The following is a 16,202-nucleotide window of genomic DNA, read 5'->3' on the forward strand; positions in this document are numbered from 1 at the left end:
CAATATCACAACTCAGTCATACATAACTCAGACATAGCACATTTAATCATAGCATGCCTCATTCATACTGCAGCTCAATCATAATATGGATACCGAAGTAACCATTATAAGGTCATCTTAAATAGTCATAATATACCTCCAATCATAATATATCTCCCTTAGCATACTACTGAGTAATATAGTAATACATAACATACATTCAAAGTAAGGTCTAATAGGAAAATCTCTTACTTGGAGAGAAAATCTCTTACTTGGAGATTTGCCAAAAATAATAATTCACTGACTAACAGTCAAATTCTCCCAATACTCAGTCCTAAACATGAACAAAATTAAAATTAATAATTTTGCTAACTATCACCCTACTGTTTAACTAAGCAACCAAGCCTATCCAACCTTACCCCAATATTAAGGTTGAACCCAACACAACCTTAAATGGAAAATTCAGAGTCTCAATTTCTTCAACTACACTTTAACCTTCAAGCAACCATAAATCAACTTATTCCAAATACAATTTCATTTAAGATCAAAAAATATTTTAATTGGGTGTACCAAACCCACACTACTCACCCCAAAGGCTCAAAAGGTTGCAAGAGGCTAAACTTGAAGAGGGCTCGGCTCGGACGTGGCTTGGTGAAGGATCTTCGGCTAGGACACATGACTCAACTAAGGAACGGCTCTGGTGCGACTCGGTGAAGAGGGACGCGTGCGGCTGGAGAGGGCTCGACTGCGATGGGCGACGAGGCTTCGTCTAAAGCTTGACGGAGAAGTGTGGCCGGTGAACGACGAGCATCACTAGTGGCACTCTTCAACGGCGGGGCTGCGACGAAGAATGGAGCTGGAGGGATGCGGATGAACGACTGCGGCGGGACGGGTTCAACTTTGGCAACCTAGTGTAAAATGACTCGCGACGTTCTCGGCTAGTTGACAGTTCTTGTCTCCGTCTGAGCAAGTGACAAACGAATTTGGATTTAAAATATATGTTTACAAAGTAAATATTTATAAAACAATAGTAAACTACACTTCACAGTGTATCTATAATATACAGTGTGAATATCATACATATATATTATCACTTAATACACATATATACCACTTCATATACACAATAACACATGTATAATGATATACAGTAAGACCTCAAAATTTTTCCTACGGTAATTTTTAAATTAACAATATATGCTTTAATATTATCACTTTATATATATTTTAAAAGAACAATATATACTTTAATATATCCGTAAAATATAATATTTTTGTTATGTGATTTAGTATATATATACACCATCTTATTTATAACATTAATATTTAGTGACATATAGGTCACTATCAGGTCACATTTTTCGCTTGTATGGTAATGTTGTCAGTTGGAAAGTTACCCTACAACTAGTTGTTGCTTTGTCGACTACTAAGTTAGAATATATTTCTCTTGGTGAAGCAGTGAAGGAAGCAGTGTGATTGAAAAGAATTGTTGGGTGAGTTGTTACCGCAAGAGTTTATTCCAATCATCCATTGTGATAGCTAGAGTGCTATTCATCTTGCGAAAAATCCATATCATCATGAACGGTCTAAGCATATCGATGTCAAATTTCATTATATCAGAAATGTTATTGGTCAGAAAGATGTTGAACTGGTCAAAGTTCATACCGTTGAGAATTTGTCAGATATGTTAACCAAAGTTCTTCCAACTCATAGGTTTAAATACCTATTAGATGAGCTGAATGTTAAATCTGGATGATAGGGGGTTGGGAGAATCAATTTGGTGTGTCTTAGATAGCTTGTCATGAGGGAGATTTGTAGAAAAATGACAAGTATTTAAGGGTTTGAAAAATGGTATTTAAGTTAAGAGTAGAGTGGTAATTTGCCTTTATGGCAAATTTGTAATTATTTACATCTTCTTCCTTAGGTTTTTGAAATTAGACGAAACAAAAGGGGGGGAAACGTGAGGCAGCCGACAGTCACAAAAGAGAGAAAAAATTGAGAGAGTGAAGCAACAATCGACGGGTTAGATACATTCGGCGTTCGACGGAGCTTAGCCGTTGGCGACTTTGAGGCAGTGGTGTTTCAGTTTTAGTTCGGCGTCGGGGTCCGTTGGAGTCATATTAGGCCGGAATTGGGTCTCTGTCTAAGTGGTTTCAGCGTGGGTCTCTCGTATACTCTTGGAGTTTCAGTGGACGGTATAGTCAGTTTTGTCGTGGTTGATTACAGATTACTTATTGTGTTGAACTGTGTAATTGTATCCTATTTTGCTCTTAACAAAATCTCTCCAAGCTGGTTTTCAAAGTGGATGTAGACCGAATTGGTCGAACCACTATATATCATTGTGTTTACTCTTTTATCGCTTTGTGTGTATTCTGAATTGTGCGTTCTATTTTGCATCGTTCTCTATTTAGTCCCGAAAGTATAACAATACCCTCTTGGATCAAGTTTATACCTTACTGTTGAAATTTTACAACCACACACATATATGCATCATGTATTTTATGTATGTAAATCATCTAGAAGAAATAATGCTTTCTTATCACCATTGGAGGATGTATTTGTATATTCCAGTGGCTGTACTGTTTTTATCATATGAGGTCAAGACTTTTGATAATACAATTGCCCATCACTGGTATGTATGCTCTATATCCACTTCATTATAATTAACATACCAAGTGTGTTGGATAAAGGCTATTTACAGAAGTTTGGTGATCATGTTTCTTGACTTAGAATTTATTATTTTGTGTGTTGTATTGCCATTAATACCACAAACTAAAGGGTTGATCAACAATTAGAATAGACTTTCAAATTGGAGAGTAAATATTGGGTAGAATAAATTTAAAGAATTGATGATCCAATTAAATTGTCATATATGTGACAAAGGAATTGGATTTCTCTTGTGGTTTTGGTGATTTATTCCACAAAATGCCTCCATTTTCTCTCCTTCAAATCACTATATTGTTTATTTTTTGTGTAAAATGAAAAACTTGTTGAGTTGATTCTTTACTATGGTTTGGCCTTCCTATATAGTTTAAGACTCAACAATGTTTCAATTTTTTTTATACATGATATGGGAATTTGACAATTTTATTTCATAGCTATATTTGAGCATGATATTCAATATATGCTTGATAAATTTATGTTAAATATTTATTGGCAAGCATATTAGTTTATAGTTATTGTATTGCTATTAATACTATAAATGGAATGTCGTTGTGATAAATTTGAGTTAGTCAACAAAATGACACTGTTGAACTTTGGAAGTGTGAAGGTGTCAACCTAAGGTATCATATTTTGTGTTCAAGAAATATTTAGTATGATTAAAAGCTTTTGACTATTTTTATTGATTATGCTCACAATAGTACCACATATAGATTTATAAGTTTAAATAATAAATCAATTTGTGAATACTGAGACACTATTGTGATCTACTTGAACTTGTCTATTAGCATGTTAGTATGAGTAGAAATATTTATCAAGTATGTTATATTTGACAAAGTTTATGTATGACTTACGTCATGAATTGTTAAGTTTGGTAGTACAACATCATTTGCATATTACTAAAGTTGGCTAGTAGTATGAAATATGCAAATTCATTGTTTCTGAAGCTCATAAGATTTTATGGAAGTTTAAGATATTGTCTAAGCTATCAAATATGTGATATTTTATAAGGCACGAGGACTTATACCTTAAGTTGTCCCTATAAGTGGTCTCATAGTCACATCGTTCTTGGTTTAGCTTTGTTGATATAAATCTCAGGTCGAACAAAGGTGTAGTGAAACCTTAATTAAAAGCAGTAATGTTGTTATCCATGGTTGAGCTATATTGAATAAGCAATATGTTCTAGAGAGGAGTTAACCTATCTACACAAGTGTTAAATGAATGAGTGTCTATTTTAGGGGAGGTTCAGTTGGAACTTTGTTTGAGAAAAGGATCGTTGGGAATGCGACCAAAGTCTCACATTAGATAAAAAAAAAACTGATCATAAGTACACAGGTGCAACTTTAGACTTATCAAAAATATTTTGAATCAAACATGGAATTTAAAATATTTTGATTCTTGTTATGACTAAATTAGCCACCGTAGAGCGCCTTCAAAGCTTTTATTATAGTTGTATGTGGTCCTCTAAAAGTGTATGTAAAGATGGTAGTCCTTATTGGTAACTAGTCAAATTTCTTTATGATCTTTAACTAGTTTTTGAAAGTTTAATGAGAAAAACTTTAACAACATTTTAGTAAACAATGTCATATGAACAGAAGTGAATTATTGATATATGTGTTTACTAAAAGTTGTTTGGAGTTGATTGTGTGATTATATGTTTGTATGTTGGTGTAATTTATGTGATACAAATATAAACGTTAGTAATATTATAAAGTTATCACATTTTGAAGTGAAAGATTTATGTGAGACTAAATTAAATGTAAGGCACTTAGTACTATTGAGAATATTTTTATTTATGTCAATCACACATTGAATGCCATTAAAGAGATATGATATTTTAATGATGCTCTTGTAAGAACATCTTATGATGCTAGTTTGAGCCTCAAGGAAAATAAATTAATGAGATAGTGTTTCTCAATCCGAATATGTAAAGATTATAGAAAGTACTATGTTTTGATAAACTGTATACATATGTGTTATTGCATATGTTGTGAGAAGATTGAGTACATATATACACATAATTCTGATTAAGATTATTTTATTGCTCTTTGTCATTTATTGAGATATCTTAAGGTTACAATAGATTTTGGTTTGCATTTTAATTATTGTCTACCATACCTAGAGAGGTAATGTATGCAAACCAGGTAACTTAGAATGACGAAGTAAGCTTTACCAGTGGATATGTGTTCTTAATGAAAAATGTAACATTGTATGGGGACATGAGTATGAATGATATAGAAGCCTAATGCAGGTGTACCATTGTGGGGGCTCTATACCAGTATAATTTTATTAAGACTTATACTCTATGATACAGAAATTTCCAAGAATAGTATGTTATGGCAATAGAAGGCATATTCGCCTAAAACATGGAGTTGTGAAATGATAGTTAAACAAAAGAACCATCTTCTTGAAGTTGAGGAACTTTGTAAATCATTTCTTCAAAGGCCTAACAAGGAGAGTAATTCTAGGATTTTCAAGACTTAAACCTTTGATGGTCCATAGCCCTTTATTTGAGTAGTCTATTGCGATAGACTTGATGTCCATAGCCCTTTATTTGGGTGGTCTATTCTGATAGACTTGATGGTCCATAGCCCTTTAATTTGATGGTTTACTGTGATAGACTTGATGGTTCGTAGCCCTTTTCAGGGTGGTCTACTACGATAGGCTTGATGGTCCATAACCACGTGTGGGCAATCCTTAAATGAATTTGACGGATGAAATTAAGACCTTAATTTGAAAATTCCATAGCCCTTCTTTGGGTGGTCCTGGTATGGACTTGATGGATGATTGTAAGTCTTCATAGCTCAGTTTTGAGTGGTTTGTCTTTGACAGACTTGATGAAGTTGGTCTTGATATGGACTAGATTTGAAGCCTTCATAGCTCAGTTTTTAGTGGTCTATGGTGATAGACTTGATGAAGCAATAAACGTGATTGTGAAGGTGTAGCTGTCTTCTATGAAAAAAATTAAGTATCTTTTTCTAGAGCTTTCACGTTGATCCGAGGTTCTATATGCATGGCCTTAAATGACACAATTTTGAGTAGTCCATTGTGATAGACTTTATTGTGGAATCAATGGAAATTTAAGAAGTAAAACGTGTTGTGGGAGTCTCAATCGTTGTTATCAAAAGTTGAAAAGGTAACTTACTTTCAATAATTTGGATTGTTGCCCCACCTCACTGCGCATCAATTCAAATAAAAAGATATTGATATTTAAGTTTATACTACTTCTTTCTTTGCTCAGAGAAAATCTTTCCTTACTATTTTAACTAGAATGCAATGATAGTCATTTGTGGGGATTGTTGGGAATGACCATCATTTGTACTTGTTTTATAATTGATATTTCAATTATAAATTAATTATTATTATTTATTTTATTTTATAATTATAATTATTATTCTTTATATATATATTACGTAAAGAAAAGTCTTGGGGTGATAAGTGCTTATTCTTGCAAAAATCCTAGTTCTTTCCACATTTTCATATGAGCAATCATTTTCCTTTGATCAACATTTGTTTTTCCAACACTTTTAAGTTAAGGTTGCTCGGAAAGTTGTCTAGGATTCATAACGTCTTCCATGTTTGAATGTTGCAAAAGTATGTTTTAGATTGGTAGCATATACTTCAAGAGCAGCCCATAGAAGTGAAAGAAAACTTAATCTATGAAGAGAGATCTTTGTGTGTGTTAGACATAAAAGAACAAGTATTGAGATCAAAGGTGATCCCCATGTTAAAAAATTTGTGTAAAAATCATGGCATTGAAGAACCCACTTGCAAAAGTGAAAAACTAATGAAAGTTAAGTATCCACAACTCTTCACATAAACTTACTGAATTTCGAGGACAAAATACCATAAGGAGGTAGTAGTTATAAGGCTAGTTCTAGTTCTAAGGTTGACCTCTGCGATAAAACTGTTATGCGAGGAGAAGTGACTACGCGAGAGGAATTGTTATGCATTTTTAGCTTACCTCACAGGGAAATAGTGATGTCATCCTTGTGTAAGAAAGCCAATAATTGATTTGACTTTGTAAAATTCAGGATAATGTAATGACAGTGACATATGGGGTTCTATCATTGGACCAATTCTCACCGTCAGACAAATGTAATCTTTTCAGCATAGGAGACTTCATTGGAGAGGCTTATAAATAAAAGAAATTTGATCGTTTTGAAGCTGCTTTTACCTTGAGCTTAATTAAGAAAGAATATAGAGGATTTTCAAGGTTTTTCAGAGATTCAAAACAAGCCTAAATCTGACAAGGATTGAAAAGAAGTGCAAGAGAGCTCTTGACTGAGAAGCTAGGCGAAAAAGTTAGTTGATTGTGATTGTGAGTGGTTGTTCATGAAATGTTTTCCAAAATAAAAAGGATTAAAAAATGTATTTAAACCCTTAAATATATTTTTATTGAGACCATGAACTATATGGTTCCTCTTATGCTTTCTAAATTTCTAAATGCATATGATTCATAAATGAATTGAGAAATGTATAAGATTTGATATAAATTGAAATGTTGAAATGAGATGATTTTTTGTACCTATGGTCTGGTGTGGGATGCCTTATTCTTGTTGTGTGGTTTAGGATAAGATGCTCTATTCTTGTTGTATAATATGGAACAAAATGTCTCAAACTTGCTGCGATATCTGGTATGAGAAACCCTTTGCTTGTTGTGTGATCTGGCATTGGAAGACACGTTATGCATGCTGAAATTAATGAAACTTGCTAAATGCATTGAGTCTACTCCGTATAATTGCAACTTGACAAAAGAGTGTGGTAAGCGCTTCAGCTAAGAAAAGAGTACAAAGATGTAATTAAATAAGCAGAATGATTTTGTGAGATAACTTATGAGATGTTGTGTGTGAGATGCATATTATGCTATATGATTTATGAGGAAAGAGTTGAAAAGAAATGATTTGAAAGGAATAATTTCACATGATTTATGAAAGTTGTTGATAAAATGAAGATGTTGTAAATCACCTAACGCACTGAAATAGTTTGATTTAAACTCAATGTCTTGTTGATTGAAATGTGTATTATCTGTATCACATGATTTAGCAAAATAATTTATGATGTGTTAAAGGAGAAATTGATTTGTTAAAGGTGTTGATAAAAATATATTTTCGTCTAACCCTTCAAATATTTGTTTTGATTTCTTCCTTCCCCCAGGTAGCGAAGGACATCTAATGTTGAACTTGCAGCCTTGAATGAAATATGTTGTGCCATTCGTGAATGCATCTTTTAGGTAATGACCATTGTCAACTCGCATAGCATGTAGAAGCTAGGTGCGAATAGTCTAAATGTTATTTTGAGTTGTGTATAGTTCTATGAAGGAAATTTTGTATTAAGTACTAAATGTACTATGTTAATTGAATATCAATGAAGTTCCTTATTTTATTTGAGTTCATATTCTGCAATTAAGTTTATTGGTTGTATTTAATCCGTTTACTAGGTGTTTGACGCTTTTTCTTGCGGAGAGAATCATATAAAATGTCTAGGCGATCACTTCTTCACTTAATCGCATAGAGTGACTTTTGAGGCAGGACATGACGTGACATTCCCTTTATAAGTTCATAGTTTTTGTGGTTGATGGAGTTATAAATACAAAGTAATTGTTCAAACCTAAATGAAAATGAAATTATGAAGTTCAACGTAATTGCAAATAAACGAGCTCTCTTTCTTATTTTTCTTTGTCAAATTTTATTTGAATTTATATTTTATTATCGAATTAGATTTTAATCTGGGGTGTTTTAAACAATATAACAAAGCCGTAAAAATATTACATTATATAGAATAATTTCGAAAACGGAAAAAGCTAATAGACCCACAATGGAAAATACAAAAAATGTTTCATGGTTAATTGGCACCTAGCTCGTATAATATATTTAAGCTCGTATAATATATTTGGTTAACGATAGTTTAGATTTAGATATTCTTTTCTACACAATCGTTTAGAATTAGGTTTTTTCAAGATTCTTTATACACGATCATTTAGATTTGGCTATTCTTTGGTAGATTTAATAGCCAAATTTAAACGATTTTTCCAAGATTTTTTGGTACATGATTGTTTAGATTTGGTATATGATCGTTTAGATTTGTTTGTTTAAATTTGGGTAGCCAAATCTAAATAGTTTTTTAAAATTATTTTGGTACACAATCGTTTATATTTGGTACACGACTGTTTAAATTTTGGTACACATCGTTTAGATTTGGTAGATTTGGCTATCCAATATCCCAACGATTTTTTTCACTATCTTTTATATTTGGCACATAATCTTAAACAACCAAATAACAATTAAAAAAAATTAAATATATAAATATATATATATATATATATATATATATATATTATATTTGATACACGATATTGAATCGAATAACAGTTTGGAAAAAAAAAATAAATGAAAAATTGCAGAAGAGAGACAAAAGAATGAAAAGAAAAAAAAAGTTACAAAAGAGTAAAAAGAGAAAGACGATTAAAAGGTTGAACAAACATGAAATATTTTTTAAAAAAGGCAAACCTGGTGACTTTTTCATTTTGCTACACGAATGTAAATATTTTGACAATTTGTTATGTTTATGAAAACTAACATTTTATCTAACCATTTTTCGAATTAATCACAGAACAAAAACTTCCTTATTTTCCTCTCCACTTTATTTATATATGTATAATTGAATAATAAAAATCATTATCATTTTAATAATAGTAATCATCATCATTATTTAGCAATCTAAATAAAATAGGATAACAAAAAACCTAAATCTCATCTTCTTAAGTTATAAGTCGCTCTCCCAAATCTCATTTTCTCCTCAATCTCACGTTTTTGATCACTGATTAAACAACATTTTCTTAAACTTCATCATCTTGGCTAGCTTTTGACGATCACCATCTCTAGGTTACCTGACCTTGGTCACTCGCACATATGTTTAATAAATTTTTTTCTACTTTGAACATCATTTTCAATAATGTTTTCTAGAATTGGTGGCATTTAAATTTGCCTTTCAAAGATCCTATGAGCAAATTGGTCACATGAAATGAAAAGACGATGAAATTCCCTACAACTTGTTTGTTATCTTTCATATTTCCAATAGTCACATTGTCTTGAAGTTGGAATTCCTTCAAATACTCACTTGCCAACAACTTCACTTGTAAAATCAACTATCGTTGGCTTCTCTCACATACAAGTGCTCCATAAACAAGAGTATTAAGGACCATATCAAGTGATATTTATTTTTTGCTTATGAAAGGTTTAGATACACTATATTTTATGTATAGGATTAGTTTGGGTTAGTTATAGAGTTTTTTAAAATTGTTTAGGAACTCTCCAAGTTGAATTCATTAACATTTTAGGTTTTAATTCGAATGAGAGTATTTTTTACAATTTCACACTTTTGTTTTTTTATTTATTCTATTTTTCTATTTTAATAATTAAATTTTCTTTTTGCTTTTTCACCAAAGTAAACCTTTAATTTTGTCATTTATGTAGTCACCTCATTTTTCAACCTCCTTTAGCTCAATTCCAATGCTAGTTCAATCTAGTCAACACCGAATGAGCTCAAAATTCAATTTAACCAAACAAAAGGATAACACTTTAAGAAAAATGGCACCGAATAGCACAATTTAAAAAATAAATAAAATCGATAGCACAAGGAAAGAATATTTGCAAAAATGACAACTTTTAACCGATCATATGGTAAATTTATTTTAAATACCAAATTTCCCTTTAGTTTCCTTCTCATTGACAAGTTGTTATTGACATTGATATGTTCAAAAGAATAAAAGTTTTTTTTGTAACAACCCAACTTCTTATACTAAGCTGAGGTCATTACTAGTAAAACAAATAAAACTTTATTTATTTAAAAAAGTAAGAAAACACTAAGTTTTAAAGGAAACGCCTCAAATATGCATTTTAAGAAAAATAGAAGTAAAGTATGTGAAGATTATAATGAGTAAAATAGTAGTTCGAGCCCTAGTTAAAATAAAAAGAAGTATCTAAAAGTAGACATGAATTCTAAAATAAATTTCTGAAAATTCAATATTGAAAACATCAATGCTGAAGAAAATATAAACTGCCCTCTATGGCAAACCCTGATCACTTCTTGTGATTCACCAACTTGCTTTTACCTCTACCTTTGCTTGAAAAATTAAACATAGAAAAGAGTGAGTATAAATTTATACTCAGTAAGGGACTCACTACTAGTCCCGCTAGTGTCTGTTAACTTCCTGTTAGAGTCTTATAAGAGAGTACGACATATCTATTGTGCTCCCAAACGCATGTTATCCAGTGATCCTATAGGGACACATCTGGGCTCTCGGTGAACCCAAATGAATCACTCTAAAGGAGAATCGGGCTGTAAGTGATCCCGTCGAATAACACATAAAACGAGCCACACAGGTGTAAATAGGTGGTGATCTCGAGGGACATCTATAAGATACGACTCTAACAGGTAAAGCTAACGGAACATCATAGCCTATACGTATATCATAACATAAATATTATAACTCAAACATAAAATATCTCAACCATAGTATATCTCATTTATCTCAACCATGGTATATCACATTCACAACATAAGATTTTCTATGTAGCTATCACTATCTAACACAAGGATACAACATCATTTAGCTTAGGTACAAGAGTACAACATCGTGTACCAAGATCGTTTATATTGGATACAAGATTGTTTAGACTAGGTACAAAATTGTTTAGACTGGGTAGAAAGGTACAAGATCATATATCAAGATCATTTAGATTTGGTACAAGATCATTTATACTAGGTACAATGATACAAGCTAAGATTGTTTAGACTGGGTTCAAGATTATTTTATTTACGCATGTGTGATCGATTAATCGCTAGGTGTTTTTATTATCTCATGTTGTAGGCTTTTTCTTTTTCAAAATTATTCTATACGATATAAATATTTTTGCGCTTTATTTTATTTTTTTTTAAATCTAATTTATATATATACATAAGTCAAGAAACACACACGTACAATAGTGCACATGAAATCTCGTAGTTTCAATTAGTTTCTTTTTAATATTAATTTCTCGATATATAATAAATAAAGGGAGAAGTTGATAATGTATTAATTCTTTTTAATATTTTCATATTATCATTTTTGGAAGAAAAAAAATCTTCTATTTGGTTTAAAAAGAATAAATGTGTTCTAGGTAATTAAATTATTGAATTTAATAGGTTAATATTTCACTATTATAATATATAAAATGCAATAACTCTTATTCTAATATTTTTAAATGCCACACATCATTGTTTTATAGTATTAATTACTTCATTCATTCAATTAAATCCTTTCTTCTCTCAATGTTTTCTGTAAATTTTGGATCTCTTTAATTAAATTACTTTTAAAAAGGAGAATTGTCAAAAAAAAAAAAAAAACAAAAAACAAAAAAACAAAACAAAACAAAAACAAAAACAAAACAAAAACAAAAACAAATTTAACAAAATATTTACAAAATATCAAAATTTTAGATAGTATCAATTATCAAATATAACACACCTTTACCTCGAACATATGCATCCTATCTCGAAGAGTTGTCCATCATAAACAAATGCACCAAGTCACCTAATATTTTACTTAACAGGTAACAACTACTAGATGAAAGGGTAAATTCTCCCTACATAGCCTTTTTTAAAAGATATTGTAATACAACTTGGGATGGAGGAATTAAACTAGGGACCTTTTGTCCTCGAATACATACAGATGTCAATTGAGTCAAGCTCATATTAGCTACATAGCCTCTTTTGATATAGTTAACATGTGTCATGCAAGTGACATTTGTATCTCATTTTCATTTTATTATCAAGCTTAATTTTTTTTCCTGATAACAATCTTTTCTGTTAAGTATCTTCATTTTCAATTGATTAATTTTGCTAAACAATAGAATAGTTCATGAATAGTTCTTAAAATGGAATAGCAATAATCATTGCTTAACAATTCTACTTTACAACTATTAGAAAAATAAATTAACTATATTACATTACAAAATTCTAAAAACGTTTTTAAATGAAAGTTTAGAATTTTTATTATATACTCGATGATCACTTGATTTACAATTTAACCTTTTGCATTATTATTGATAGAGTGTTGGTAGATGTCAAAAGAAAATTATTCAAACTCCTTTAATAAATAACTTCATATTATGTAATCTAATAATTTAACTGAAAAGTTTTGTATCAATTTAAAACATAACTATTACAAGTAGAAAAAAAAAAAGAAATAAAAAGAAAAGAAAAAGTAAATAGAAAAGGTAAGATATTTTTACAATAATTGATGACATATAACCAAACCCGGAAGCATAGACAGTGGATTTTAAATGCATTACGGGGAGATACCCTTTTTGTATAGTAACCACTAACTTTTGTTGGGATGTCACTTTTTTCCTAAGTGGATAGGATAAGCAATTAATTAAATTAAATGATATGTGAATACATTTTTCATTCCATCTATATAGTATTTTTTTTATATATAAAAAAATCTTTAAAATGGAGATATTTAAAAATTTGGAGATGAAAATAAAACAAAATTGAATATATAAAAAATAATTTTGTAAGGAAGAAGAAGAAGTAAAAGGGGTAAGAAAATGAAAAAAGGGAATTAGGGTGTGTGTATGAGGAAAGTAGTGGGGGGTGGAGCCGGTGGTTGTAGAAGGAGAGAGGGCCCGCCCACATATTAAAGACTTGGAGTAGAATTGATTCATTATTCCAACAAATGCATATTAGGATGGGTTTGTTTCTACAACCCTTTCCAACTCACATCTTCCACGTCAACACTGACTTCCCACCCTCCTCTTCATTTTTCAATTTTTCATCTTTTTAATTCTTTTTTTTTCTTTTTTTTTTTTTTTACTTTTTATATGTTAGTTACTACAATTAGAACCCTAACAATAACAACAAGGTACACAACAATTTTATTCACACGTTCGATTTTTTTTCAAAGACATAGCACCTTCTAGTAGTGTGTTGTAGAATGTACAAACGATCTTTGTAACCTTTGTTTGTGGGGTTGTAAGATAATGGTGATAAGAACAATCTAAATTAAAAATGGTTATGAGATGAATGACGAAGAAGATTAAGAGTGGTGTGTTTGGATTGTCTATGAAAAATGTTCTTTTAGGAATACATATTTTCTAAACATTTTTTATAACTTGTAGAAATATAAGCTATTGCCAATAGAATTTTATCCTTGTTTTGACAAAGTTTTAACATGTTTTTTTGCAGAATGTTAAGTGACAAAGAGTAAGAATATCACATGAAGTAATCCCCTAAGCTTTTGGGGGAAAAGAAGTAGACGTTGAGTGATCAAGTGACACTAGCTGACAAAAGATAGTGGTTGAAATTTTAGAAAAGGACTAGTAGACTAAGTTGCACAGCAAAGCGACAACTTTTTAGAGTCTTAATGGAGTGTCGGCACGTCAACACCAATTGTTCTGTATACAAACCTATCCACCCCTCCTCAATGGGTGTGCACAAATTGGCCGGACACGCAATACTTTTACAATCTTTGTATTCTCCCTATCATCATATGCCCGATGAGAGCCTGAGCACAAGACAAAGGAGAATTCCACAACCCCACTACTCTTCCCCTCCTATCTAGGCAACATTTCAACCAAAGAGAATGGTTTATCAAACTCGGAGGCGTAACCATTCACTTATGGTTTCACCTATTGATTTTATTTTTGTATTGTTTTGTGGTCAAAACATTAGGATCGAAAGGCTCAATTTGTTATGTTTAAAGGCAATGCATTTCTACTACTCTGTCATTTCTTTATCTCTTTCATACACATCATCCATGATTAAATAGCTATATATACATGAGTGATGTGCACGATACGAAGAAAACCATATTGTGTGTAATATTAGTTTTTTTTAAAAGAGCAAGGATAGAGAACATAATCATAACTTACTTTGAACTAGGCAAGTGGTGAAAATGAATACAGTGATGTATTCGCATCGCTGAGCTCTCTCCTTAACATGCATCTTTGAGAAGATGGTGTGTGGTAAAACATGCTGAGAGGTATGGACCTTAATCAAGGGTATGCTACTATTATTGCATGTATAAATGAGTCACAATTTAATGTCATTTAACTCGTGTATTTACATCCCAAAACGTGAGTGAGTATGGTAGTGCACTAAGAGGTGTCAACCTTAATTCGAGATTGAAGTATCTAAATCGCATTGAAGTATCAAGACATCAACTAGTTTGTATAGTTAATTCAATTTCCTTCACTATCTAGCCTAAGAGGAAACTATACTTATCTGCTTCGTAACTCAAAAGTCACTTTGCACCGCCAAGCACCGTAGTGTAAATAGTTAAGGAAATTTTGCATACTATTTATACAACTTATCATGATTTGCACGTATTATGTTGAAATAAGAGCTAAAAATAATTTTCTGTGTTCGACCCTAGACTACCTGTAAACCTACTGCTTTGCTTGCACTTGGGCAAGCAGTAGGAAAACTTGTACTCAACAAGGACTTAAAGATTATGCGATGAAGATGCCACTTTGAGTATTTCGCAAAACTATGATCATGACGTATGACTCATCGCCTACAGTGGAAGCATGCGATACAGAGACTTACAATGAGCACATTACGTGTGATGATTTGATTCGGTGATGTATTGCAATCATAGTATACATGAATGAAATTATTAAGTTCAATTAATTAACAAGCAATTTTTTAGAAAATGAGTTTAAAATCTAAACAACTTACATGTTTGGTTCGATCTCTTTTTAAGTATTTATATGCAAAATTGTGTTTGGTTTGTTAAACATTAATTTTTTTTCTCTTTTTTTTTCAATTCAATTTTAGAAACACAAATATATTGAAATATAAATACATAACCATAAAAAATAATAATTTATTTCCAAAAACAAAATATAAATAAGATCAATAATTTTTTCAAGACAATATAATATCAACTAAACAAAAAGGTGTACAATTTAATTATGTTCTTCATTCATTTCATTTCACGAATTGAACGACATGTTCTTCATCGATGTCCTCATGATTTCTTATTTTCTTTGACAGATATTAAGACGAAGTAGATTTGGCTATGAGAGAAACATTTGCAAACCCCTATATCTAAATGTCTGTATATGAACACATTGAAAAACATATTCAAAGTATTTAAAAGTCAAAGAAACAACAAGAAGGATGGAGCAAAAAATAGATATGAAAAAGGAATAAAAAAAATAAAGAAAGAAAAATAGATATTTAGGAGGGATTCCTATTAAACACGATATAAACATTTGTTTTAAAACTTGGTTGCATGTGTTTTCTCTAAAATGGTTTATTTCATAATCTCATTTTTTAAAAAGTTATTTTCCACAAATGTCAAACACCTCAATTTATCTTAAAATGAATTATTTTAAAAATTAAACACTTCAAAAATCAATCAAAACACACCTTAAAAGCAAAATGTGTTCTTTTTATAAGTCCCAAATTCGTGTGCTAACCCCGACATTCTTTGCTTAATTCCATACCACTTAATAATTTTTTTATTCTTAGTGCCTCACTTTGTCGACCACTATCTTGGAAGACTCTCAACT

At 31.0% G+C, this 16,202-nt stretch overlaps 1 long non-coding RNA gene across 1 annotated transcript; it reads left to right on the top strand.

The window, feature by feature from the left end:
* The first annotated feature begins 1,720 nt into the window (after nt 1–1,720).
* Nucleotides 1,721–8,035, top strand: LOC116404986. Its single transcript, XR_004218018.1, has 2 exons — nt 1,721–2,174; nt 7,798–8,035. It is a non-coding gene; the product is annotated as an uncharacterized LOC116404986 (long non-coding RNA).
* Nucleotides 8,036–16,202: the final 8,167 nt, after the last annotated feature.

Source organism: Cucumis sativus, chromosome 7 (genome assembly GCF_000004075.3).
Source record: "Cucumis sativus cultivar 9930 chromosome 7, Cucumber_9930_V3, whole genome shotgun sequence".
NCBI lineage: Eukaryota > Viridiplantae > Streptophyta > Magnoliopsida > Cucurbitales > Cucurbitaceae > Cucumis > Cucumis sativus.